Source organism: Pteropus vampyrus, unplaced genomic scaffold (genome assembly GCF_000151845.1).
Source record: "Pteropus vampyrus isolate Shadow unplaced genomic scaffold, Pvam_2.0 Scaffold285, whole genome shotgun sequence".
NCBI lineage: Eukaryota > Metazoa > Chordata > Mammalia > Chiroptera > Pteropodidae > Pteropus > Pteropus vampyrus.
The window spans coordinates 2,481,130-2,507,704 of record NW_011889066.1 but is presented as its reverse complement, the minus strand read 5'-3'; the positions used below and the strand labels follow the sequence as shown (position 1 = coordinate 2,507,704).

The 26,575-nt window shown below is 38.9% G+C and overlaps 2 pseudogenes across 5 annotated transcripts in view; both read right to left on the bottom strand.

Annotated features, from left to right (window-relative positions):
• The window catches only part of LOC105302838, a 28,879-nt pseudogene extending 2,546 nt beyond the window's left edge, over positions 1-26,333 (bottom strand). Inside the window, exons 1-2 of one of the 5 annotated variants that reach the window (XR_002776414.1) lie at positions 23,454-26,333; positions 22,969-23,340 (exon numbers count right to left, since the gene is read on the bottom strand). The product of XR_002776414.1 is annotated as a ubiquitin-conjugating enzyme E2 D3 pseudogene, transcript variant X1 (transcript). Of the gene's footprint in view, positions 1-17,111; positions 17,203-22,968; positions 23,341-23,453 lie in introns of those variants that run through there. The other 4 variants (XR_002776415.1, XR_002776416.1, XR_896865.2 and 1 more) reach the window with 4 other exon arrangements.
• LOC111729858 lies at positions 9,134-9,251 on the bottom strand (annotated as a pseudogene).
• Positions 26,334-26,575: the final 242 nt, after the last annotated feature.

The following is a 26,575-nucleotide window of genomic DNA, read 5'->3' as shown; positions in this document are numbered from 1 at the left end:
AAATTTCCTAGTATAATCTTAAGTTTCAGAAGAAGAAAAGCATAAAATTAGAAATTCAACAACATATCCTTTCACTGTGATCTTTGGCAAAATAACTGGCATACTTTTATTTTAAATGATCATTTAAGCCCATAATTAGCTCATGAAAAAGCAACCATTGCTGACTTTTTCATGTTATTGATGTGCCTTTTTACCCCTCACTTAAACTGTCACTCTCCCTTGTGCTCAGCATCCTGGTTCCCCTCAACTCAGCAGATTTTAGCCATGTACTCTCCTGGGAGAGCGCTTTAAACTTTAACTTTTGATTTAGGTAAAATTATTAAATTGGATCATTTTTCTCTCCTTACTCTTCCACTCAAAAAAGCTCTAATACTTTGTTTCTCAGCAAAATTGTCCTGTTTGTGCAGAACACCTAACAGACACTGGTTACACATGCTCACCACAAGCTTAAGTAGAATTTAAAATATATTCACCAGAAAAATTAAATGATACCACAACCTTTAAAAATCTTAATACTTATTCCATTTTAGCAAAAGGGATGATATTATTATAACCTTTCACTAAGGTGTTTATATCTAAGCAAAAGATCATATTCCAAAATCAGTTGATTCTTTTCTCACTTTTTCTTTCTACTAAATTATAAAATCCTAATTCAAACCATGGGTTATCAAAAATACCACCAAGTGTTTTGAGGTTGTGGCAGATTGTAGTGGGCGTTCCCTTGAAAGTTGACCCAGAAGTTACAGGAGTTTCTCACTAAAGGGCAATTTGTTTTTCAGATGCTAATTCTATAAGTACATTGTCCTCGGAGGCTCTGTGTTGCAATGTGAAGATAGAAGCTTTGAATGTGATTTGCAAATATATTAACAACGAAAAATTGTTTCTGTTTCCAAGATGTGAAAAAAATATCTACTGTGAGTAGTCAAATTTTAAGTGAAGTTGTTTTTCTCCTCAACTCAGCTTTCTTAAGAAATGGTGGTATCTAAACTTCATCAATAAATATGATTTTTGAACTGTGAAATGTTATTTGAGGTCTTATAAATGTCTCTGAGACAAATCAGTTGAAATTATAACAATATCTTTCTTGGCCTTATCAAGACCATGAAATAATGAATCTCATCTCTCATTTTAAGTACATTTGAGCACATTTTTCATTAACAGACAGAGTTCCTCACGGGGGAGAAGCTGTTTTGTACTTGCTGCTGTGGTTAAAAAGGGCAGATAAAATATAAAAGTGTATCAGTTAAAACTAAGTGATCATTTTATCAAAAATAATATGTATCCATTAACGAGACTAAGAAAGACTTAAAAAAGACTAAGAAAAATTACCAAAATGTTAACAATGGCTGTCTCTACATAGAAAAGTTTTTATTCTCGCCTTTATATATTTTATATGTTCCAAATTAGGCACAATAAAGATGCATAATTTTATAATCTTTAGAAAGAAACAAGAAATGAGTGCACCAAAATAAAAAATAACAGCTATAATGGGAAAACATTCCTGGGAGTCTGAAGTTACAGGTGTACTGTTACTAGTAAAGCAGCCTGGTTGTGCCTTATCACATTTATACCGGATGCTCATTACCATACATAAAATCTTCAACAGGTAATTTCTCCATCATTTTGAAACATCAATTATTAGCAAAATTTAGGATATTTTGTTGTCTTTTTACAAAATAAATCATAGTTAAATCCTTTCTCAGATGATTCAAATTAAACTCTTCAACTTACATATTAATTACTTATAAAAAAATTCTGTAGTTGGAAACAAAAGTAATTGTGAATTCCTGAGTAGGGGAGAACAATACAGGGTGAGGATGAGTGGTGATGACCATATGTGCATCAAATACAGGATTGGCGCTGGTGTCCCTAGGTGTCTATGAAAGAGCCCATGACAATCATCTCTATGCACAGGGGAAGGGAATTCTGAATGCCAGTAGCAGGAAGGACCCAACACATACCACGCAGTATTCATATGAACTTCTCATAATTTCTGGACATGAATTACCTTAATAAGCCTGATTTAAAAAGCATTAATATGGTCAACAAACCAAATCTACCTTCTTAAGTGTTCATAAATATAGAACTGCAAATATTTGTAAAATGAATAAGCTAAATGATATATGATGGTTCTAGATTAGCATTTTCCCTCCTTTAAACTCTTCTACCTTTTTCATATGAGAAAGTAAACTCCTCGAAAGGCTTAAATGTGATACACACATGCCTCATACAGACACCAACTTCAGACTGGTCTTCAACTTTTTATTTCAGAAAGTTAGCCCACCAAAAGGTGGACACTCAATGAATGAAAGGATGTGTTCACTGACACGGTTGTTTTTATTTATAATAACACCCAATAAAATGTCATTTTTGAGAATAGAGGATATAAAATAACATAAAACTCAGAGGTCGTATTTAATAAGCGTGCCAAATGTCCTTGGTAAGAAATCCTATATTTGTTTATTGATAGTAGCTAGACATATTGTCTTTTATCTATAAAATAAATGAACATTAAGGTGAGCAATTACTAATTGCTAATGTTTTCACTAACATTTTACTCCACTTTCACTCATGGGGATATAAGAATCAACAATGCTACCTTTGACTTTAAAGAGCTTTCAGTCCAGTGAGGAGACAGGCATGGAAACCAACAATTTTAATAAGAGTAGATAATCATTGCAATCAAGGTATGATCACAGCAAAAGCCTAGCCTTGGGAGGACCAAATATGCCAAAGGGAATCAGAGGTAGGTTTACCTTGAGTGAAGATTTTGAAGGAGGAGAAAAAGGTTTTCAGAAGGAATGGTCTAGAACCCAAACACAGGAAGGAACACCTACTGAGTCAAGGAAGTACAAGACTGTTATGTTCCCTCAGTATTTTGAGAAAAATACAATTAGTGTATGTGACTTTCATCACACCCAGGGACTCTATGCTTCCTTGAAATATATTTAACCTTGTGTCCAAACCTCAATTTTATACATAGAGTGATTCTCAGACATTCCAACAAAACCTGCAAATTAATAACCTTCCAGTTTTGTGTTTCCTTTCTCCTTACCTACTCCTAAAAGGCAACTCAGTTCTGTCCCCAGAAACCTGAGGGAATATAATCTCCTCTTCTAGGTTCCAAAGAGAATCAAGCACACTGGGCACATGTGGACTTCAATGATTTTGTTGCTTTGTAGAACATATGAGAAATCGAGGAGGAATCATACTGCATTTTCCATCTCATGACCAGCCAAGTACCATCTTCATATGATTCTCTTCTAGTTCAAAATGAGGGAGTTATAACATATACTGGACAAAAACATTTTAGCTGTGTTAAAATTATTTTTGTGTTGATAGATATTTTCCCCCTTACTCATAACCGAATAATGCTACTTAAATTCAATGAAGATAGAGATAATGTATGTCAATAGCATTCTAAATCTTGCTGAAAATATATTTTAAATGTTTTCCTGGCTTTTCCATGAGAAAAATGTTTCCCAAATTTGCATTTAAAAATATTCACAGGAAATAGGTCAAGCACCAGAAATTGTTTAATTTTGATTCTTCTTTTACTTTTTTTTTAATATGAAACTCTAGAAATTATTTATTGATTATGTTTATTTGTAACCTAACTCTTCCAAAAAATATTTAATACTACTCCTTAGAGATAGTAGTGAATACACACATATAAACATGTGCGTTTATATTGAATCGAAATGTTTTCTTTGAAATAGCTTCATATACAAGCACTCCTAACCTGTAGAAGTTATGATCCATATTTTATTTATTCTTCACGCCTCACTTATTAAAAAAGAATTTGAGGTTGCAACAGATTAGTTTGCACTTTCACAAGATAGGACCAATTTACATTTTGGCAGGTCTGTGAGAAGTCAATGGAAACTTGGGCTAACTGGCCCCACATGGGCAATTCATTGCAGTGATGTTTCAGGGCCATTTGGTGGCACTTGCAGTGGCCAAGCTGATCATCTTAAAATGATTTTGATTAAATTAGATCAACTTAGAGGAAATGAACTGGACAACATTTGGAAAGATGAGAAGCATGAACTGAAGTGGAAAAGACAGCACAGCTGATGTTGGGGCTAATACAAAAACTGTTATATATGCTCAGGAAATAATTAGTGAAACTGAAAACTTTACTTTCATGGACTTCAGCTTTTTTTTCCAGCTACAAAATGAAGGTGTTGATCTCCTTCCATTTTGCAATTTAATTATATTCCCAAACAAATAAAATCCCAAGAGATATAATTTGTAAAACAGTTTCAGTGACTTTTTAAAAAAAGACAAAGTTGAGAGTGCCCTTAAAGTTGCTAAATGGGATGCTGCCTGATTTATGACTTGCTTAATAAAGGCGATTAGATTTTTTCATGTTAAAAAAAATGACAAAGTAAAATAAGTCAAAGACAGCTACTCCAGATGTAGTGGAGATCCTCTGTAGCGGGCAGTGGCCCACAGGTGGAGTTAGATGGCAGCACTGCCAGGTGTGTGCCAGTAGCTTTCACACAATGTCTTTGACCTGTGTCCTCAGTGAGGATTCAGATTGTTCTTGTGTATCTGAGGACTTTGGAGACAGGAAATAAACATGAGACGTGTGGCTGATAACTCTGAGAGAGATTCATCCATGGGAAATGAGTGTGACCAAGTGAGACAATCTTGGAAACACGGTCAATAATCAGAGGGTGAATCCCTCTGATTATTGACCGTGTTTCAGTCATTCCAGACAAAGCTAGTGACTGTTATTTGACACAACCCAGCCCCTAAGCATCCAAGAACTAAGTGGGAATAGAGCTACAAGAGCAGTGATACCAGGAGCCCAAGCAAGTCATTTCTGGGCCCTGCCAACAGAGCCAAACAAAGGCAAAAGAGAAGTGTTTTCATTTCAGCAGGAAAAGAAAAGTCCTGGGAGCTTGTGATTTTGTGAGGCAACATACAGCAGAACATCATGGACCTAGTGATGATATGGAAGTGAGCATGATGGTTCAAACAATGGCCTGGGAAAACATCAGAGTGGTTTATTTTTTACCCATCCCCCAATCCCCTCCCCTCTGGCAATCATCAGCTTATTCTTTATATTTACGGGTTATTTTGTTTTGTTTTCTTTGTTCATTTGTCTTGTTTTTTAATATTCTACATATAAGTGAAATCATATGGTATTTGTCCCTCTCTGTTGATTTATTTCACTTGGCATAATACCTTTTAGGCCCATTATGTTGTCGTAAATGGCAAGATTTCATTCTTTTTTTTTTATTGCTGAGTAATATTCATCTATCTATCTATCTATATCTATCTATCTATCTATCTATCTATCTATCTATCTATCTATATCTCACATCTTTATCTGTTTACCTATTGATGGACATCTAAGTTGTTTCCATATCTTGGCTATTTTAAGTAATACTACAATAGACATAGAGGTGTATATGTATTTTTTTAAAAAAACTGTTTTGGTTTTCTTCAGATAAATACTCTGAAGTGGAATTTCTAGGTCCAATGACAGTTCTATTTTTAATTTTTGGGGGAGAACTTCCATACTGTTTTCCAAAGTAGCTGCATCAATTTACAATTCCACCAATGGTTGTACAAGGATTCCCTTTTCTCCACATCCTCACCAGCATTTGTTATTTGTTGATTTTTTGATGATAGCCAATATGACAGGTGTGAGGTGATATCTCATTGTGGTTTTGATTTGCATTTCCCTGATGATTAGTAATAGTGAGCATATTTTCATATGTCTGTTGGCCATCTGCATGTCTTCTTTGGAGAAATGTCTATTCAGATTCAGGAGTGGTTTAGATGCAGCAGTGGCCAATGTAGTTATTTGATAGAGCACAGTTCTAGATATAGGCACTGATGATGCAGGAGGTAAAAGAAGTATCGGGGGCAGAAACAATAGCTGGAAGCAGCAGCCATGTGTAGACAGAGAGAGTCTTGCCAGCCCCAGAGAGCGGTGAGGCAGCAGAAGGATTGGTGGGGATGGTGATGTCTGGAATAGGGTGATAAGAGTAATAACAGATGTCCAAAGAGGAGGAGGAAGACTTGGAGGCCAGGACAGAGGTAAGCCCTCAGCCAGGTGCTCCCTTGAAGTTTGCTCTAGACTGCATTAGCATTGCAGTTGGCCAAGTAGAAATGAGAGTAGACCAAGGCCTAGAGAGACAGTAAAGTCAGAGCAGATCATATGCAGAAAATGAAAGTGTTTAAGATGTTGCATAAGACACCCCTCTGAAAATCCCAAGGAATGCTGAAGAAGTTAAGAAACCATAGACCAAGAGAGAGCTGAGGTATTATGCAAGGCATGGCCAGTGGATTTGAGAGACAGGAGTATCAATAAAAACTTATGTTATTATTACTTTATTACCACAGTGGTAAGGCCAAAAAAACCCTTCAGATTACATTTATAAACTTTAAAAATCTCTAAATAAAATTTGACTAGTGTTTACATATTTCCTCTGGGTAAATAAACACATTAATACATCAAAATGAACAATACTTATTATCCGAGTTTTTTTTTTTTTTTAACTGATGCATTTGGTACTAAAAACCCCAAACTGAACCTTCTAGTATCCAAGGCGATCATTCAGTTGGTGACACCAATGTGCATTTTGAGACTCTTTATTGGAATTCCAGAAAGAATAAGAATATCCAAAAAATGATTTAATATTTAAGCCACCATCAATTTAGGCTTTCCTTCAAAGTAGAGGCTGGGTCCTTGGTCCTCAACTCTGGTTGTAATTTAAAATACTCAAGAAAATGCTTAGATATGCTGCCATCCAGTCCTACAGATGCAAATTTTAACTGCTCTGGTGATGGGGTGGTGTCTTTTGTTACATATTTTTAAATTCTCCATGGGTGAGTCTAATGTGAAGACAAGGATGAGAACCACCAAGCTATGGGGCAATAGGGTAAGACACATGTAGCCCATCTCAACTTTAAAAACTGTTTGTCCTCTCTGCTTTTCCCCTTCCCATCTCTAGAAAATAAACACACGTGTGCACACACCTCCCCCATTCCCGCTAAGAATCCTTCCTCTAGACCAGCAGTCCCCAACCTTTTTAGCACCAGGGACCAGTGCTTCTATGAGAATCTAATGCATGATGATCTGAGGTGGAGCTGAGGTGGTGATGTTAGCGCTGGGGAGCAGCTGCAAATACAGATGAAGCCCCCTGCTGTGAAGTCCTGTTCCTAATAGGCCACGAACCAGTATCGGTCTGCGATCCAAGGGTTGGGGACCCCTGCTCCAGACTTTGCTGTATTTTAATGGCTGCATTACAATCAATAATGCTAGAATCCAGTGGGCCTTATCTCTTTTTATCCGTCACTTTCATCCCTTGCTCGGCTTCTCCTGATGTACCCCCCCACCCTGATTTCTAACAGAGCCCAAGAGCTGTGGCCATTCTCCCTGGGATCTCATATAGAGTCCAACACAGGGACTGGTCAGATGAGGTCTTTAATATTTGTTGAATTGAGTTAATGAATTTACTATTTACAGTGTCTACTAGTTGCTTTTCTCTCAAGATGGGATGGCAGAGTTATGATCTCATTTTCTGGTCTAGGCTATGAGGCTATAATTTATCCTTCCAAACATCAGGCTGTTGTGTGAAAAATGTGGGGTTAGTTTTAAGTAAGTCACTCATTCTGTTGAGCGAGCCAGAGATCACAGATTTTGGAGTTTATAGATGAAAACAATAAATGCTGTGCTGCAGTGAGAGAGAGAATACATCAATAATACTTCCTAAGATCAACCAGAAAAAGATTTGAGATCTTCTGGAAGAAAATTATAAGGTAACAAATTTTGGTTCAATTATTTGTTCTGACATTTAATGAATCATTTTTTAAATGTTTAAACTCTGAGTGATAATGTCTGTAATTTTAATAACTGTATCTTCAGGATAGCTACATTCTATTGAGAACAAAATAACAGGCCCAGATCCCGGAAAACATGGCAGAGTGAGGGACATCCCCAGACAACTACCCTTGAATAACAATAAGCTGCACATCTAAAATTCAACAAAAAACACCCAAAATGCACACCAGCATGTCTGAGTGTGGAATCTGAGCATAAGAGCTGCTACAGGTCAGAACTCTAGGTGTTGGGCGGTGGACTGGGAGTAATAAAGAAGCTGCCTCTCACAGCCACTGGAGCTCCCTGCAGGAGGAGGGGGAGGGGAGAAGGAGTGGTGAGTTCATGTGGCGAGTTCCCTTAACTTTCCTGCTTGGGATAGCTGTGACCTCCCCATGGCTGGCTGGCTGCAGGGCCCAGTCATCAGGGCAGAAAGCAGAGAAGTGGGATGGGACCGCAGAGGAACAACAGTTAATTTTTGCTGGCTGCGGTTGCAAAACTGAGGCTGAGCCGCAGCCCTCAACCCCCAACCCAGAGGGTCCCTCCCCCCGCAATACCCTATGATATCTATCACCGCGGAGCCCCAGGAGAATCTGAGCAAACGCTGCTGAGACTGTCCCTGACACTGACAGGGACTGAAACTGAGGGTAGCAAGCATGATTAAATATCTACAAGAAAATTTAAAAAGTGTTATTAAGACTTTATATAAAGCAGGATTCCAAGAGGCTTAGATGCCACCTACTGGAAACCAAAAGAAAAGTGCCTTCTTTACAACAGGCTAAAGAGAGATCTTTATATAATAAATCTTCTTTCTGGAAAAAAAGCTGAATACACTTTCATTAATGCCCAGGCAGAGAAATAGTCCATTACGCATCATCACCAACCAATATGACAAGGCATCTCAGAAAGAAAGAGAAAAATCTCCGGAAAATAAGCTTATAGACATAGAGATATGCAAATTAAAAGACAGAGAATTTAAGATGGTATTTTTGAAAAAACTCAATGAGATCCGAAACTACTCAAATCAACAATTTCAGGAATAGAAAAAACAACTAGATGAGAGGAGCAAGGATATTGAAACCCTCAAAAAGAAACAAATAGAACTTCTGGAGATGAAGAACACACTGCAAGAGTTGAAAAATGAAACAGCAAGCTTGGGAAATATTTTTATTTTATTTTATTTTAGTATTTCTTTCTTTCTTTCTTTTTTTTTTTTTAGGCAAGGCAACCCTTGGTTGACCTCACAGATTGGAAGGAACTTGTCAGCTTACAATTCCTGATTTTTTATTTTTACACCTACAGCACCTGGTTTTCCTAGGTGGTCTCCCATCCAAATACTAACAGGCCCAACCCTGCTTAACTTCCAAGATCAGATGGGTTTGGGCTTGTTCAAAGTGGCATGGCTGTAGACCAAGCTTGGGAAATAGAGTCAACCAAATGGAGGAAAGGATCAATGATATCGAAGACAGAAATCTAGAAATAAATCAGAAGGAAGAAGAAACGAAAGAATAAAAAATAATGAAAGAGAAATTCAAGAACTAGCTGATACCATCAGAGAAGAAACTTAAGAATAATGGGAATTATCGAAGGCAAGGAAAAGGAACAAGAATTAGAAAGCATTTTAAGACAAATAGTTGAGAATTTCCCAAATCTAAGGAATGAGCTGGAGCTTGGAATTCAAGAAGTCAATAGAACACCCAATTATCTTAACCCAAAAAGGCCTTCACCAAGACACATTGTATTAAAATTATCACAAACCAATGACAAAGACAGAATTCTCAAGGCAGCCAGGGAGAAAAAATGGTAACTTATAAAGGTAAACCCATTAGATTGCCCTCAGACTTCTCAGCGCAAACCATACAAGCCAGAAAGGAATGGAATCAAATATTTAAACTATTAAGTGAAAGGAACTACCTGCCTAGAATAATGTATCCAGCTCAGCTCTCCTTTAGATATGAAAGAGAAATTAAAACTTTTCTAGACATACAAAAATTAAGAGAATTCTCCACTACGAGGCCTGCACTACAAAATACTGAAAGGGGTCAGTTCACCTAAAACAAAATGACAAAAAAAAAAAAAAAACATAATTGGGAGTAAAGTGACTATCGGGTAAATAGAAGCAGAAGAGTGCAACCTTTACTAAGAACAGGGCATTATAAACTTAAATAATAAGAAGAGAATTGTTATAACAAGATAATAATGAGCATTCAGCATACATAGGAACAAATTGAGATAACAATGACTGAAAAGGGGGGATTCAAAGATACAAATTCACAAAGGGGAATGGAGATAAGGCACGTGCAAGAGAAAATGGACTGTATATATTTATAACTATCCTTTACATATTCATAATGGTAACCACACGCCAAAGATTCAGAACCGTTGTATATAACATAAAACAAGAAGGACCACCAGAGGGAAAACCCACAAAAGCCAACCAAAATAAAGAAAACAGAAGCACAAGGACAAGGAAGCAATGGAAACACCGAGCTACCAGAAAGCAAAAGATAAAATGGCTATAAGAAGACCTCATATTTCAACAATCACCCTAAATGTAAATGGATTGAACTCACCGACAAAAAGGCACAGAGTTGCAGAATGGATAAAAAAAACAAAACAAAACAAAAAAACCCAACCATATGCTGCCTCCAGGAGACACGTCTCAGTTCCAAAGACAAATATAGACTCAAAGTGAAAGGGTGGAAAATTATATTTCAAGCAAATGGCATTCAGAGAAAAGAAGGAGTAGCAGTTCTAATATCAGATGAAATAGACTTCGAAATAAAAAAGGTAAAGAAAGATACTGAGGGACAATTCATAATGATAAAGAGAATCATGCACCTAGAAGACATAACACTTATTAGTATCTTTGCTCCCAATCAGGGAGCCCCAAAATACATAAAGCAATTACTAACAGGAGAAACAGACCAAAACACTATTATAGTAGGGGACTTAAATACCCCACTGTCGGATATGGACAGATCATCCATACAGAAAATCAATAAGGAAATAACATCCTCGAATGGCACATTAGACCAATTGGACATAATCGACATTTACAGAGCCTTCCATCCCAAAACAGCTGCTTATATATTCTTCTCTAGTGCACATGGAACATTCTTAAGAATCGACCACATACTGGGACACAGAAATAGCCTCAAAAAATATAAGAGGATTGAAATCATACCAACCATATTCTCTGATCATAATGCTATGAAACTAGAGATCAACTGCAGAAAAAAATCAAGAAGAATCACAAATACATGGAGATTGAACAACATGCTACTGAAGAATAACTGGATCAGAGAAGAAATAAAAAGAGATCAAGAGATACATAGAAACAAATGATAATTATAGTATAATGTATCAAAATTTTTGGGATATGGCAAAAGCAGTCATAAGAGGAAAGTTCATATCATTACAGGCCTATCTCCCAAAACAAGAATGAGCCCAAATAAACAACCTAATGCTTTATCTTAAAAATCTAGAAAAAGAAGAACAAATGAGGCCTAAAGTCAGCAGAAGGAAAGAAATAATCAAAATTAGAGCAGAAATAAATGAAATTGAAAACAAAAAAATAGAAAAAATAAATACAACAAAGAGCTGGTTCTTTGAGAAGGTTAATAAAACTGACAACCCCCTGTCTAGACTCACTAAAGAAAAAAGACAAAGGACACAAATAAACAAAATCAGAGATGAAAGAAGGGAAATTATGACAGACACCTCAGAAATACAAAGGATCATACAAGAATACTATGAAAAAGTATATAATAAGAAATGGAGCAGTACATGGAAAAATACAACCTTCCTAGACTGAATCAAGATCTGGAAAATCTAAATAGACTGATCAGCAGTATGGAAATTGAAACAATAATCAAAAACCCACCAAAAAGTAAAAGTTCAGGACCAGATGGCTTCACCAGTGAATTCTACCAAACATACAAAGAGAATTTAATACTTATTCCTCTCAAACTCTTCAAAAAAATTGTAGAGGAGGCAATACTTCCCAACTCATTTTATGAAACCAGTATTACTCTGTTACCAAAACCTGGTAAAGATAATACAAAAAAAGAAAACTACAGACCAATATCTCTCATGAACACAGATGCAAAAATCCTAAATAAGATACTAGTGAATCGAATACAGCAACATATTAAAAAGATTATACATCATGACCGAGTGGGCTTCATCCCAGAGGCACAAAGATGGTTCAACATATGCAAATCAATTAATGCGATACACAACATAAACAAATTAAAAAATAAGAATCATATGATCATATCAAAAGATACTGAAAAAGCCTTGGACAAGATATAGCATCCACTTATGATCAAAACACTTAACAAAATCGCTATAGAAGGAAAGTATCTTAACATAATAAAAGTCATATATGACAAACCCTCAGCCAACATTATATTTCATGGTGAAAAACTAAAAACCTTCTCTCTAAGATCAGGAACAAGGCAAGGCTGTCCACTACTGCCACTCTTATTCAATATAACATTGGAAACCCTAGCGAGTGCAATCAGGCAAGAGAAAGCTATAAAAGGCATACGAATAGGAAACGAAGAAGTCAACATGTCACTATTTGCAGATGACATGATTCTCTATATAGAAAACCCTAAAGACTCCACAAGAACACTACTAGAAACAATAAGCAAATACAGTAAAGTCTCTGGATACAAAATCAACGTTCAAAAATCTATAGCGTTCCTATACTCTAATAATGAAGTGTCAGAAAAAGAAGTGGAAAAATAATTCCTTTTGCAATTGCAACAAAAAGAATAAAATACCTAGGAATAAATTTAATGAAACAATTTATTAAAAGGAATCAAAGAAGGTACAAAGAAATGGAAAGATATTCCATGTTCTTGGATTGAAAGAATCAACATCGTTAAAATGACCGTAGTACCTAAAGCATTATTCAGATTTAATGCAATCCCCATCAAAATCTCATCGGCAGTTTTTAAAGAAATAAAAAAAATCATCGGATTTGTATGGAAACACAAAAGACCCTGCATTGCCAAAGCCAACTTGAGAAAAAAGAACGAGGCGGAGGCATCACTCTGCTCAAGTTCAATATTGGCTCCAAAGCAACGGTAATTAAAACGGCACGGTATTGGCAGAAAAACAGACACACAGACAAGTGGAACAGAATCGAGAGTCCAGAAGTAAACCCATATTTATATGTGCAAATAATTTTTGACAAAGAAGCCAAAAGTATACAGTAAAGAAAGGAAAGCCTCTTCAATAAATGGTGCTGGAAAGCCACCTGAAAAAGAATGATACTAGACTGTTGTCTATCACCACACACCAAAATTAATGCAAAATGGATTAAGGACCTGAATATAAGACCTGATACAATAAAATGCATAGAAGAAAACATAGGAACTAAACTCAAGGACCTTGGACTTAAAGAGGGTTTTATGAATTTGACCTCTAAAGCAAGGGAAGTAAAAGCTGAAATAAATGAATGGGACTACACCAAACTAAAAAGCTTCTGCTCAGCAAAAGACATCGTCAACAAGGTAAAGAGAGAACCATCTGAATGGGAAAATATATTTGCAAGCTACACCTCCGATAAGGGCCTAATATCCAAAATATACAAAGAACTCATACGACTCAATAACAACAAAAAAGCAAATGATCCAATCAAAAAATGGGCAGAGGACCTGAACAGACACTTCTCTCTAGAGGACATACAAAGGGCAAACAAATATATGAAAAGATGCTCAACATCACTAGCTATTAAGGAAATGCAAATCAAAACCACAAAGAGATACCATCTCACACCTGTTAGAATACTATAATCAACAGGACAAGTAATAACAAATATTGGAGAGGATGTGGAGCAAAAGGAACCCTCATACACTGCTGTTGGGACTGCAAACTGGTATAGCCACTATGGAAAACAGTATGGAGGTTCCTCAAAAAAACTAAGAATTGATCTACCATGTGATCCAGCAATCCCTCTACTGGGTATTTACCCCAAATACTTGAAAACCCATATCCAAAAAGATATTTGCACACCGATGTTCATAGCAGCATTATTCACAGTGGCCAGGACATGGAAGCAACTGAAATGTCCTATGACAGATGTTTGGCTAAAGAAGCTGTGGTACAATGGAATATTACTCAGCCATAAGAAGAGATGAAATACTGCCCTTTGCGACAACATGGATGTACCTTGAGATAATCATGCTAAGCGAAATAAGCCAGACAGAAACAGTTAAAAATCACATGATATTACTTATATATTGTATATAAACCTAAAAGCAACAAATGAGCAGGACAAACAGAGACTCATGGACTGTAGACTAGTGGTTACCAGAGGACTACAGATTAGTGGTTACTAGTGAGGTGGGGGAAGAGGGGGGTAGGTAGACGGGGTAAAGGTGGTCAAATATAGGGTTTAGGGGGAGGGCGAAGTGGATAAAGAGGATCAAATATATGGTAGCTAAAGGAAACTGGACTTTGGGTAGTAAACACAAAATAGAATATACAGATGTCAATGTACACCTTAAAATTATATAATTGTATTAACCAATGTTACCTCAATAAACTTAATTAAAAATTTAAAAATTATAATAACATGCCCAAAATAGAGTTACTTATGCTAAGCCCTATGCCATCAATTCAAGGCTTAACTTATTGTTTCAGCTCTCCTAGAAATGAAATCTTAAATAAGTCAATCAGAAATTTCCTGATCAGCATTAGCTAGGTAATCTACCTGATAGGCCCCTGCCATCTACTAAAGGTAAGTAAACTTGCAATAATGAACTCATTTTTTTTTTTTTGCCTGGTATAACTTCCTTGTTCTTGTTTCCTCTTGCCTATAAAATCAATTGCCTGATACAACTGTTTGGAGCCCCTTTCTGTCAGCCAGATTGAATGTTGCTCGATTTATGGTTTTCTGAATAAAGTCAGTAAGATCTTTAAAATATACTCAGTTGAATTTTGTTTTTTAACACTTTGAAAGAAATTCAAGTGATTTGCCAAGATATAAAGCATCAAGCTACATAAGTCCATGTGGCTAAAGACTGTAAAATAGCTAGATGTTAAATCCATCTGCTGAAGTATTCTCAGGTATCACTTGACTAAGGCTTCACAAAGGTCCTGGGTAGAAATGGAATGTAAACACTGATCTCCTGAGAAATGAAAAAAGACTATAGGCAGCAGACAGAAAAGGTGATACTAAAATGAGCTCCGAAAACTCCCTCTTTACAGGATGGCTGCCCCCATATGTGGTTAATCTAGTCAGGTGTTCCCAATGGTGGGCGACTGAACATTTCACATTGGCTGCAACCAGGGACAGAACTTGACATTGGAGAGAGATCAATATTGCCAACCTCAGAGACAGGAAAGAGGGAAGGAGAGGGAAACTGGACAGGAGCAAGAATGTAAGGCAAGATAGAGAAGAATAAAGAAGACCAGGTGAGACTGCTTGTTGCCTGGGATTCATCCCAGGAAGGTGAAGAAAATCAACCTATGTATGTACTCAGTCCAGTTATCAGGATGGTCTTTGTAAAAAGTCTTTGCCTTCATACTGAAAATATAAAATTAATAATAAGTATGATAACGCTGCATGCTTATCATGGCCCAGGCACTATAATTTCACACACAATATCTTTTTTAATCTTCTAGTTAATATTTTCATGTCCGTTTTATAAATAAGGAAACTGAGGCTTAGGTGAGGTAAGGGACATGCTATAAGTCATAGCTAATATGAGGCAGAGCTGAGATTCAAAACTAGGTCTGCCTTTAATTCTAGCTGTGTTGCCAGATGGAGCATGGGGTCAATCAACGTTCAGGTCTTTATACAAAATAGACAAAATCGGAATGTAATTACTTATATGGGATTTTCAGAAACAAGGGAATTACTTGAGAATAATCAAGAATTTAATACTATTAAATTATATACTGCCTTGATATGCAACTAATTTTGCCTTCATTACTCTATAGGCAGCATACTGAATAAGCTTATTGAGTCCTCTGCCTGGAAAACTGGCATGACCTATGCTGTCCAGGTCTACTTGCCTCTGTCCTCCCCACTTCTAGCCTCCTTCTGGTTTGACTCTTTCAGTACATAGGCCCAGGTACTTCGTACTCTGCCTCATCTGTATGTTGCTTCTCTTTTCTTAACTCACTTTCCTGTTGTGTTACCCTCACTGCATTTGGTTCATATTCGAGGCTCAGTTATGAACTTCTTCTCCCCATCTGCTTCAAAGGCTCTGCCTTTTCCTATAATACTGTCTGCTCTCTGGAATCCTGGACCTCTAGGGAACCTCTGGTCTTATGGTGTATGACTTCTCTGGTCACAAGTATCTTTGCCCAATCTGCCTACCCTGACAACATTGCAGCCTTGGGGCAGGGCCTGGCCACATCACTCACTGCCCCAGGCATTCTCAGTGTCAAGAAGTTATCTACTCCCTATACTTAGGATGAGGAAAAGCAATGGCTCTGACGTGTAGGAAGTCCCAATGAGAACAGCAGAATTAAGGCTGAAATGACAGAGGGTGATATATGAGAGAAGGCTAACCAGGACCACATGGCCAGCCCTTTGTCCATGGACAGGGTGACACTCTTGTTAAATGGAGTAAACTCAAACCAACCAGGGTCCCAGGGTTCCAACACAAGGCAGGTATGATTTCAGATCTTCAGTTCCCTGTACAAGGTAGGCACCTGTGAGTCAGGGACAGCCAAGGGGAAACAAGAGCACAACACCAGGCAAGAGGTCAATCTACAGAGCCAGCCAGCCTCAGCACCCACTAGGCAGAACACAGGCAGACAGAAAGACTAGCTAGTCTCCAACTCTCACTGAGATGAGCTGGCAGGAACTCTCACTGACACTCATTCCTGAGATGATGAAAGGCAAAACCAAGCATTTCTAGATTCCATTAGCTAGAGCCCTGGGCTCCTATACCTGGTTCCCACTGGGCCAAGGAGAAGATAGAAAAGAAAATATGATCACTAATTCCTGAATTCATTTGTTCATTCATTCAATATGTATTGAACAGCGACAATTCTTACTACTAAAGATACAAAAATGAAAAAAGAAAATCTGTCTCTTGAAGAAATGCACTGGCTTGTAGTGAAACAGAAAATAAAAGGCCATCATGGGGTGTCTGCCTCTTTCTAGGAATCAGAGGAAGCTTTTTTAAAAGCAACATTAGAAAAGGTTTCCAAGCAGGCAGGGGGATAGGGGCTGACCTGGAAGGGGAGGAGCTTGGTGAAAAATAAACCAAAATCCTGGCACCCCTTTTTTCCTTACCCATGTTCTCTGACCACACTGGCCTCCTTGTCATTCTTTGAAATCTCCGAGTACTCTCCTGTGGCAGAACGTTTCCATTTTGTTAGGCGTGCCTGAAATGTGCTTCTCCAGGCTCATTCCTTCACTGTCTTCAATGGTCTCTACTAAAATGGCCCCTCCTTAGAGAAAGCTTCCACATCTCCCATGGAAAATAGCAGTTCCCTTCTTTCTCTGTCCTCTTGTCATATTCTATTTCTCCTTATATCTTTTACAGCCTCCAGAGATGGATCTTAAGCCCAAGTGGAGGCTGTTTGTGAAGGAGGATATGAGACGAGGATGGTGTGGCTTTGCCAGAAGAGAGCTTTGCTAGAGACAATACACAAATATCAATTCCAGGTAAATTGAAGATTAGAGGTGAAAGATTAAAAAAAAAAAAACACATGATAAATCTTTAGAAGCGCATATAGGATAATATTCTGATGATGTAGGAGAATAAAGAAATTCTTAAAAAGGTCACATAAAGTGTAAATCACAAAGAAAAAGATTGACAAATATGATCCTATTATAATTAAGAATGTCTGCTTATCAAAAGACATCATAAAAAGAGGGGGGCGGGGAAGCCATGACGTAGCAACCAACATAAAGAACTTCTGAGCAAAAATATTAAAAGATGGCAATAAGATATAAACAGGTATTTCATGGAAGATGAAATAAAGAACATTTAAAAAGATGCTCAAACTCATTAGTAATGAATTAAATGCAAGTTAAATTCACAATGAAACATCATTTCACACCTCACAGTTGGACAAACATTTTAAAATGGCAAAAAATAAATAAAAATAAATAAATAGAAAATAGCTTGGCTCAGATGTGGAATAACAGGAAATAACAGGAGCTATCATTTCCTGTTAATGGGAATAGAAGCTGTTTTTCATTATACAGTACAGCTGGGCAAGTAAATTCCCTGTTCCATTAATTCTCATCCAAGGCATATAGCAGATACATATGAACCATCTCCATAAGAGCAAAGTGTTAGAGACACTCACATTTTCATTAACAATAGAATGTTATAGGGTTGAGATACACAGAGGAATTAGAATGTTCTATTTCTGAAGCTAGGTGGTAAGATGGATATTTGTTTTACTATTATTCTTTAAAATATACATTTATATTTTCTATGTACCTTTCTTTACATAATATCTCACAAATTATTATATTATATTATAATAAAAACTGTGCCACACATCAAAATCGATTCCAGGGGGCATTTAAATATAAAATTTGATACATAAACTCCAGAAGAAAATATAAATATTTGTATAATCTTGAGAAGGGGAAGACTTCTATTAGCTGTTATGGACCGAATTATGTCCCCCCTAAATTTATATGTTGAAGCCCTAACCCCTGGTATCTCAGAATGTGACTGTATTTGGAGATAGAGCCTAAAAAGAGGTGACTAAATTAAAATGAGGCCATTAAAGTATGCCCTAATCCAATGTGATCGTTCCTAAAGAAGAGAAAATTTGGATACACAGAAAGACACCAGGGATGCATGTGCACAAGGGAAAGACCAAGGAGAGAGGCCTCAGGAGAAACCAAACCTGCTGACACCTTGATTTTGGACTTTCAGCTTCTAGAATTGTGGGAAAATAAATTTCTGTTGTTTAAGCCACCTTGTCTGTGATATTTTGTTATGGTGACCCCAGAAAAGTGATACATAAGCAATATCCTGAATACCAAACTACATAGAAAAAGCTTAATGGGTTTTAGTACTATTAAACACTCATATGTCAAAAAATAGAAGGAGAGATACAAACTCAGAATGATATTTATAACATATTTGACAGAAGTCTGATATTTGTAAATAGCTCCTACAAATCTATAATAAAATAATAAAATAAATACTCCAGCAGAAAAATTGGCAAGATACATAAGCTGGCAAGTTCATACAAAGAAATACAAATGATTGTTAGCAAATAGTAAAAGAAAATCAACCTCTCTATACAAATTAAGACTGAGATTTATTTTTCTCTTCTACTTAAGAGATTCCTATCTCTTAACGTAAAACATACACAGTAAAGACTGTAGCTTTCATCCACTGCAGATCTATAAACTCTATGATCCTTCCTGCTTGGCCCTTTGGTGATACAAAAAGCCTTAATAATGATTTCTGTTCAACTAAGAAATTTCAATTTTTGTTTCTGGGAATTTAGCAAATAAATAATTAGGTACAATATTTTAATTATAAGAATGTTTACCCTAAAACAAGAAGTAATCTTAACTGCGCAACAATAAGAATTTGGTTAAACAAAGCATAGTACTATTAATATTTGCACATATTGAAAATAGAAAATACCAAACCATGAAGAGAGATCATCTCTGACAGTTAGAGTTTATGGATTATGGAATTACAGGTGAATTTAATTTTTTTCTTCTGTGTTTATCAATATTTTCTATGTTTGTTACGTTAAATACACAATATTTTGGTAATAGAAGAAATCTGTAAAAGCTACTTCAAAAGAAACATGAATACAATTTCTGAGTTCTGAGTGGAGCAAGTAGCAGAGAGTTGTGAGAAATGAACTTCCTGTGGGTGTGAGGGCCCAGGAATGAGACTTGCCTCCATATAAACTTTGGTCAGTCATTTACTATTTCTGTGATTTTGGCCAAGTTATTAAAAGCACGAAGTCTCAATTTTGTCATCTGGAAAACAAGGAGAATGACAGACAGTACTGCCTCAGAGCCTTATTATGAGGATTAAATAAGATCCTGGACATAAAGGGCTTAGGGTGGGCACGGGGAAGGTGGCTTCCTGCCTTCTCTTCCAACCACATATAATGAAAAGCAGTTTCAGCTAGAAGTAATTAGGTCACTGTGGATCGAGGAGGGTGTAGAAGTAGAAACAGGCCATGAGAGATGAAAAGAATTCAAAGCAGGACCAGAACCCAATGGATATCTCTTGTCCAATTAGATAATTAATAATTAGCACTAATCATTCATTGGGATTATTGGAGATTATTACGTGCCTTTACATATTGGCTAATACATATATTATTTCATGTAATTTTCCATACAGCTCTATGATATAGTATTATTGTCATCTCTGTTTTAGAAGGAAACTGAGGGTTAGGTTAGGTGACGTGTCCAACAGCACACAAATATATAGAGGTAGAGTGAGGATTTGAATTCTTGTGTAGTTTAGACCCAGCTTTTGTATTTCCTATAAGCCTCCCAATTTCTAAGTGGATGAGCCACATTTAACACAAGAATCGTTTAATTCATATTTGGGGAACTGTGAGAAGTGGTGGTTTCCCACTTAATAAACTTAAACTTAGTTTTTATAAAATAAAAGATTACAAAAGTTTATTTAAGCAATAAATAAAATATTGCTGCTGCTTTCTACTAAGTATAACAGGGAAGAGAAAAAAACGAAACGCATTTTAATTAATTATTTTCAATAGTTAAACTTTCTCCCTTCTGCTAATGTACTGTCTTTCCTCTTCTGGACACTCATCTTTTAAGGTGCCAATGCAAAGACCCCAGAAAGGCCTCTTGAGCATCTCTCTCTCTGAGCTCAGGTGCCCTCAGAAGCTCTTATCAAGGTCCTGGGTATACAGCCCCTCCCTGCTTAGCTTGTCCTGAGGCTCCCCTGCTCATAGTCCCTGTCTGTTATCAGGGGAAGGTCAATAGCATCTGCTCACAGCATTTTCTCAGGAGAGTGGTTTCTGATTTTTCAGAGGAAACACATTATTAGTGTTACCTTTTCTCATTCTAACTCCCTGATAAGAGAAAGTTCCACTTACCAATAGTATAATAAATCTCCACCGTTAAAAAAAGAAAAGATACACTTCACTACTTGTATTAGTTTCTTATTGCTGAAGTAATAATTTACTATAAATTTATTCTCTTATATTTCTGGAGATCAGAAGTCCTCTCACTGTGCTAACATCAAGACGTTGGCTAGGCTGGTTTCCTCTGGAGTCTTTAGGGGAGAATCTGTTCCTTACCTTCACCAGCTCCTAGAGGCCACATTCCTTGGCTCATGGCCTCAGCCAATTATCATATCACATCCACCTTTGCTTTTGTCTTCAGATTTCCTTTTCTGACTCTGAACCTCCTGCCTCCCTCTTTCACTTTTGAGGACTCTTATGATTACATTGCACCCACCCCCACACAAAAAACCAGGAGAGTTTCCCCATGGCAAGATCCTTAATTTAACTACTTCTACACAGTTCCCTTTCCATGTGAGGTAACATATCCACAGGTTTTGGGGATTGGGATGTGGACATCTTCGAGGATGTGGACATCTTTGGGGGGGCCATTATTCTGCCAACCACACTATCCTTTTTGCACAACTTGAAAGAAATATTTTACACAATTAAAAAATTTCTTCACAACAGTTCAGAATATAACCAACTACTAAAATATGAGTTACAGGTAATAAAAAAAAATGGGAGGTGATCAATGTGGGTCACAATAGACAGGCCTAGAACAATGCTTTCCTAATTTTCGCCAGCAAGAAAGAAATAAGGACAGGACTCCACAGGGATTACACCCTGTCAGCGGTTTGGTGCAGGAGGTGATGCGGAAGGGCAAGCAGGGTCTGCATAGCCTAGGATGAGCAAGGAGGGGAACTGGGTGACGCAGGTGCAGATTCCAAGAGAAGGGCAGCCAGTCTTCTTGGAGGGTTTATATAGGACCAGACCAAGCCAGTAAGTGAAACTGAGGGTCCTTATGATTTGATTAAATTTAGCATTAAATACTAGCTCTAGAAAACATCTTTCTATATGTATACTAGTCAAAGACATAGCTTTTCTCCTAGATAATCAGCAACCCCTCGGACAGCAGAAGATAGTAGTAGCCAGAACCTGACTAATGATTACAAGGTCCTGACCTCTGGCAGACCTAAGTTATGTTTTAGCTCCTGAGCCCTAAGGTGAAACTGATGCAGGACAGGGCAAATTTCCCCAAGTTGGGGCAGGGGAGACCAAGCTCTGAACCGGGAGAAGAGGATTCTTTGGCCGGGAGTGTAGAAAGAATTCAACACACATGCCAAAGTTAGAGTCAAAAGGAAAGTTGATTAGAAAAGGAGTAACACTCCACAGAGTGTACTCTCCTCTCAGTGGCAGAGAGTGAAAGGGACAATGAGAGGGACTCTGAGTGTTCTGGGGAATTCAGTTTATATATCATTCTTTAGTTCTTGTGAGTTATTGTTTAAAAGACTGTTAACACATTTCCTTTGATATGGAACTACAGTGAGGAAGGGGAAGAGAGTGTAGCGTGAAAAGGTAAGAATATGTAGAGTGAAAGGCCTGCTGGCAGTTTCCAGCCTTTAATCCCTAGGTTCCCCATGGTTTTAGCTATAGGGAATGAATGATTTTATTTTGTTTAGGGCAGCCACGTAAGGACTCTGTTGTTCCTGTTGCACTTCCACAGGTATGGGGAATGGGTTGCTAGCAATTCCAATAGAAATCTTCCTTTGTTCTGCAGGTGTCCTCCTGGCCTTGCTGTAAGGCTAATCAGCACAGTGCAGTCTCTGAACATAGCTTGATTTAACATTTTTAATTCTCTTGCCTCCTTCCTACATTAAAACAACCCCCCTGACTACTTTCCCATGAAACCAGAGGGACACCTAAACAGACCTCAGAACTGTCCTCAAGACCTGAAGAAATAAATGATTTATTACCTCACCTCCAACCAATTAGCTCCCAGCATGATAAGTAACCCTCTAACTCAGCGGTCCCCTGGCACCAGGGACTGGTGGTGCTCTTATGAGAATCTAATGCCTGATGATCTGAGGTGGAGCTGAAGTGGTGATGCTAGCGCTGGGGAGCAGCTGCAAACACAGATGAAGCTTCCCTTGCTTGCCTGCACTCACCTCTTGCAGTGCAGCCCGGTTCTTTCCTGGGGTGGGGGGCGGGGAGAGGGGTGTTGAGGACCCCTGCTAATCCATGGTGTCTTGTGATTTTCCCCAATGTAATCTGTAACCTACATACCATGGGGAGTTCCGGCTTTCGAGCATTAGCTTTCCGTTTTCCTTGTTGGCACTATTTATAATAAAATAGTCAATATATCTCCACAACGACTCTTCGTTTAAGGTTTGGCTCTGCTAGGGGGTGGACGAACTCTTTGTTCCACAACATTAGTAGCTCCCCGAAAGGATTTTCCTGAGGTGCTAAGGCACCTCATTAAGGTTATTTATGAAAATACTTGCCTTCGTCAGCATCTGATCTCACCTGGATTTCCCGACCTACAGTAGATTCAAAACAAAAACCAAAAGCGGCAGAGTGTGAGAAATCAAGACTCACGAAGGAAAAAGACTCACGAAGGTACAGTCCTTGAGTTAAGAACAACAAAGCTTACTTTCGTTTTGGGTGCGGCGGGAAGACTAGTAAGGGAGCAGGGACGTGCTCGTCGACTGGCTCGAATGGCCGCTGGCAGTTCTCTGCTGGGCGCTGTCAGCTCCCATCTCACCCGTCCGGCCCCTCAGCCCACTGCGCGGACACTGATGTGGTAGGGGCGGCAGCTCTGGACTCCGGCTTTCGGAAGCGCCAAGAGGCGAGCGCGCCGAGTCTTGTCAGGTTTCCCAGTGGGATTCGACCCGTGGGGCCCTGACGTTTGGGAAGGAAGGAAGAAAAGGGATGCGCTCCATGTTCTCGGGCTCCTAGCTTCCTCGCGGTTTGACGCGCTCCCTCCATGACGGAGACATTACGTATCCAGAGGAATCTTGAGCCAGGGCTGTGCGACCTGGACGATCCCGGGGCCAGTCGGCATCAGGGAGACCCCGGGGACGCAAGTGCAGAGTTAGGAGGCGCTGGGACCTGCGCCCTTCGGAGACACCCCTCTACACATACACATACACACTCCTCTACACGTGCACATACACACACACCCGGCCAAGAAGCTGTCCTCCGCGGGGGACTGCGAAGGTGGATGGCGAGGGCCGAGGCGGCCCAGCTAAAGTCCCGAGCCCGGCAACTCAGCTGAGGATAATCCTCTATCGTCGAAAGAAGAGGCCTTCCCCGGGAGCAGGAGGAGCCACTGGAATAGCGCCCTGCGAGCGCTCCTTCTCTCTGCGGGTGAATCCATCTCGCAAGTGGCCAAGTTCCTGCAGCGGCAGCAACAGAGGCCCCGGGCCTGGGCCGAGGCCAGAAAGGGGCGGCGAGCCGGCGAGGACGCGCCGCATAAACCAGGCGGCCGCGCTGGAGCTGAGCCCTGCTAGCAGGAAGCAGTTCAGGAGGCCGAGGAGCTGCGCCCGCCCCCACCGTTGTCCGCCACTTCCCCTGTGCGCCGAGGATCCGGAACAGCTCTGGGCCTGCTAGCTGAGGCGGCAGAGGCTGCTTCTCTCCAAGCCGTCTCCTGGGCTCTGGCTGCTTTTCTAGTTACCAGGACCGAGCGTCTGCGGCGGCCGCGCGTGTGCCTGGAGCGCGGAGAGGACGTGCCCCCGCCAGGTGCTCGGCTGCCTGGGGCCAAGGGCCATGGTCCTGTGCTCCACCTTCACCGAGGAGCTGGGTGTCCTGCAGCCGAAGCCGTCGCAGCCACTGCTGCCAGAGGCGCCGTCAGGGATCGCCTGGCCAGGGAGTGGAAATGCAGAGGAGCGGCTCACTTTTCGCTCTGCTTGCTTCCGGGTCTGCATGCAGCCCAAGGATGGGAAGGACGAGGACACGGCGGGCCATTTCGTCTGCTATTACTGTACGCAGTGCCAGAACTGGGACAACTCGGGGTGCCAACCACACACTGCGCCCTGAGTGCCCCTTCTCCGGTGTGAAAGGGCCCAGATTGCCCGTACTGGACAGAAATGTTCTTTGAAAATGTTTTGAAGAGGGCGTTCTGTTCCCCGCCAAAATAAGATGTTTGATGAATTGAAATGCCAGAGTAATCTATAGGCCTTGGTGGTGAGCCACAAGAGCCTGCCGCAGCCTCAATACTCTTTGTGTAGACAGCACCAATCAACTGCCGGGCTCTGCTGGGCCATAAGCAGTCAGAGGAGCGGGACTCAGTCGCATGGAAAGGCAGTTTTTTGTCCTTCTCAGAGTCATAGTAGGTAGTGGTGACTTGATGAATGATGAAACATGCTCAGCAAGTAAATGCTGCTCAGAACTGCATGGGCACTGTGCATAGGGCAGGCCTGTAGGCTTTGGAGTCTGGACGGCCTTCATTCACTGCTGATGGCTGGGGAGGCCAAGATGAAGGGATCATGTGTGAGCCGGGCAGGTAGGCATCCTGGGTGAGGTCTTCATTTCTTCACACCTTTGTCAGACCTTCGTAATTTGTCTTTTTCTTTAGTTTTCATATTATCTGGCACGTAGCTAATACCATCAATTCATTTTTGAATGGTAGTCTCGAAGGAGGGACAGTTTTACCTTTTCTGTATGGAACATTCATGGGCCAAATTCTGCCCACAGCCTGTACTGCTAGAACCTGCAAGGATTTTTACATTTTTAAATAGTTGGACATTTTCAAAAGGAGAGTACTATTTTGCAACACATGAGAATTATATGACATTCAACCTCCAGTGTCCGTAAATAAATTTTTATTGGAACACAGCCATTCTCCTTTTACCTTTTATCTGTGGCTGCTTTCTGGCTACCATAGTAGAGTTGAGTAGATGCAAAAAGGCCATATGGCGAAGTCTAATATATTTACTATCTGGCCATTTATAAAAGTTTCCCAACCCCTGCTATAGAAAACTAGTGTTCTCTTTGAATACTATATACTGAGAGTTATACTTAAAAAGGCAATTAAACTTGTAGTGAATTTTGCCACTTGAAATAAACCTCCTTTGGTTAAAGGTAAAACTGTTTCCATTACTCTCAGTCATCTCGAAAACACTGAGATACCAAATGAGCAAATATTGCTGCACTGGTGAGAATCTACCTGCTACTGCCTTCCTTCACTTAAGAAATAATCACAAGTATAACTGAAATCTAGCATCCATCTGATTTAGCATTAACTACAAAAACTATCAGATCCATTTCTGTGCCTCAAAACAAAGCCTCTTAAACTATAAAACTATTGAGTTTGAACTTTGTCTTAGAGGCATTCCTTTTGGTTATGTCAGTGTTTGCCAAAGTTAATAGAATTTGAAACTTTTTAAAAATAATAATTTGTTGATAATATACTATCAGGAGTTAGTGAGTTGTAATTTACACTTGGAGTAAAGCAGACTAAAAATGTTCATGTGTTTGAAATAATAAATATTTAATTCACTTGCAATAAAAACTTGCAATAAAAATAACCAGTTATTAGAATTAGAATTACATCATTTTGCTTTTATTAGATACAAAAGGAATCAAGCATTTTCACGCAACTTTCAGGTATTCTTGCATCTGGTATGCTATATGCTATTTCTTTTATAAAAATGCATTATTGGATAATTACAAGATCTAGATAAAAACATATTTTTCTTATATATTTATAAATATGTTTTAGTTAAAAATTATCAATAGTGTATACAACCTATAACACAGTTTGGGAAATGCTGG